Source organism: Otolemur garnettii, unplaced genomic scaffold (genome assembly GCF_000181295.1).
Source record: "Otolemur garnettii isolate 467f Iridium unplaced genomic scaffold, OtoGar3 scaffold00081, whole genome shotgun sequence".
NCBI lineage: Eukaryota > Metazoa > Chordata > Mammalia > Primates > Galagidae > Otolemur > Otolemur garnettii.
In genome coordinates this window covers 3006606-3009425 of record NW_003852476.1, presented here as the reverse complement: position 1 = coordinate 3009425, position 2820 = coordinate 3006606, and positions in this window count along the sequence as shown.

Here is a 2820-nt window from a genome sequence, read left to right as displayed (position 1 = left end):
GCCTGTAATTTTTGTCGGAAATCCTATTTTATGCTAAATTTTTATGGCTTCGTTAAAGCCCTTAAACTAAGTAGGGTTCTAACAGGAAATTAATATAAGCGTTTTCAATATTAACTAGAACTCTGGGAAAAGTTTTCAAATAGATCGCAAACTGCTTCTGCTCTTGAAAGCGCACGTCCCCGGCGCGGAGGAGAGTCGCGGTGGCCACTGTGTAGCCCTGGTGTTCTGTGTCACTTACTCAGTTGCTGGTACAGGGCAGTTGTGACTTTTATCCTAACAATATTATGAGCCCCAACTTTGGCTGCTTTTCTAAAATTTAAGAGATCCGATGTAAAAGTAGTTGCAGACGCCTGAAGACCGAAGAAAACACTTACACTAAGTAGGGTTCTAACAGAAAGTGAGCCCTTCACCCCAGCTGCCTGTGCGTGTGCGTTTCCCCCTTTTTCTTCTCTGAATACACGGCCTCTCCTGGCCGGGGGTGGGGGAGAAATTATCCTGAAGATTACACAGTGAAAAATGCTTCTCTCTACAGTCAGATTTCTACAGCCGGTGCATACATGGAGTTTTCCTCCATTGTTCTCGGGAATCGGTCGCGGTGCCTAATTGGATGGGCGTAAACACGTACAAAGGAGCGGAGTTACGCAGACGAGGCCGGGCGGTCGGGGTTGCGGCGGGGACGCAGCCCGGAGCTCGGCGCAGCCGGGAAGCCGCGCGCGGGGCGGGCGCCGGGCGGGCGCCGGGCGGGCGGTCGGCGCTGCTGCGGCCCGAGCGGCCTCCTGCCCGCGCCGGAGGCCCTGTGCCCTCGCCTGCTGCCGCCAGCCCCTTCTCCACTAAACCCTCAACGGTTCCCTCTTCTTCATTGTTCCCTTTGACATACAAACATACTGTTATTTATCTTAAAACGAGACAAAAACTTTGACTCACTTTCCCTGCAGGCTCCTCGGATTTCTCCGTTGCCCTTTGGAGCAGGTTACCCGCTGCTGTCTACGCTTTCATTCCTCTGCTCCCATCTCTAAACCTAGCGAGGCCTTTCAGACAAAGACCAACAACCAAAACGAACCCAAACCACCCTTGGAGTGGAACATCTGGTTCCTTATAGTGAGGGAGAACTGTGGAGGTGCTTCAGTAGGAGAGAGTTAAAAATAACCCATTTGTGGGATTTGGGCTTTTGTTGGGTAACTTGGGGGAGGGACTACTAGGGAAGTGGGGACTCGTTCTGGATTGGGTGCTCTCAGAAAGCTGGGCTACTCTATTTAATATGGTCTTAATAAATCTTAGCTATAGGAAGGTAAAAGAGGGGTAAGGCTGCAATTGGTAAAGCGCAGTCACTCACTTAGCCAGAGGGGGACGTTGGTATTTTGAGTTAGACAGTGACCAACTTGGCTGAAGTGGATGTTCTGTGAAAAACAGGAGAATGGAGTAAATTTGTGTAATTTGCTAAAAGAGTCCTATCAGTCTGTAATCGCACTGAGGCACGGCTGTGTCACCTTGGTTCCCCAGGTCCGGCTACTTCTTGCCTTTCTCAACCCACTCCTCCTTTCCTGCCCCTCCTCCACACCCTCCTCTGCCAAACTGTTCGTGGTCACCAATCATCTCCACATTACTAAATCTGATTGTTAATTACTACACCTACATCTACTTGGGCTCGCAGAAACTTATTATAATTCTGATCGCTCCGAGCTTCTTCCCTTGGCTTCCAGGACACTAATGCTCCATGGTTTTCTCTCCTACCTCTTCACTTTGGCGTGTGCTAGAGACAAGTCCTTGGGCCTTTTCTCTATCCACACTCCCTCACTTGGTGATCTCATGGCTTTAAATACCAGCTATTTACTGGCAAGTCTCAATTCATAGTTAAGAGAGACATCAGATTTCTTTCTTAAATGTCAAATATCCATTTGACTATGTGGTCGATAGCTCAAACTTAACATACACAAAATACAACCCTTGATTTTTTGCTCAAAAGCTTACTTCTCCTCCATTTTTTTAAATTAACAGTAACCCCACCTTTCTAATCTTGGAAAAAATCACTGACTCCTTTCTCTCCCTTTGATGTTTCCTCTCCCACAAGGACTTTGGGCTAGGACTTGTGACTAGATTTGTCCAAAGGGACAAAAGAAAGCATGATGGAAACAGTGTTTTGATGAGTATTTCCACAATGGGGCTTGAAAGCAAGCTGCCAAGAAAGAGGCCTGAGCGGACCGTCCTCTGAGGAAGCCACATGAACAGGGGCCATGTGAAGGGGACTGAGACTGCCTTGAGAGCAAAGCTTTCTTCGATCTTCCATCCTAGCACACCAATGAAATACGTGAGTGAGTATCCCTAGCCGATGCCATGTGGACCAGAACCGCTCAACTGAGTCTTGCCTGAATTCTTGACCCACAGAATAAGCAAACAAAGTTCTTACTGTTTTAAGCCACAAAACTTGGGGAGTTTGTTACATAGCAATAGGTAACTGAAATACCCACATCAAATCTATCAGGAAATCTTGTTGGTCTACCTTCAAGACATATCCAGCATCAGATATCTCACCTTTTCCGCTAGCACCCTGGTTCAAGCCATCACCTCATCTGGATTACTGCAATGGTTTTGCAACTGATCTTTCTGCTTTCAGTCTTAGCACAACATCAAGAATAATCCAATCAAAACCAGCCAGTCCCAGGCAAGGTGGCCCATGCTTGTAATTTCAGTATTTTGCCAGGTAGATGTGGGTCACTTGAGGTCAAGAATTTGAGAACTTAGCTCGGCACCTGTGCCTCAAGCAGCTAAGGCGCCAGCCACAATACACCTAAGGTGGCAGGTTCGAATCCCCAGCCCGGGCCC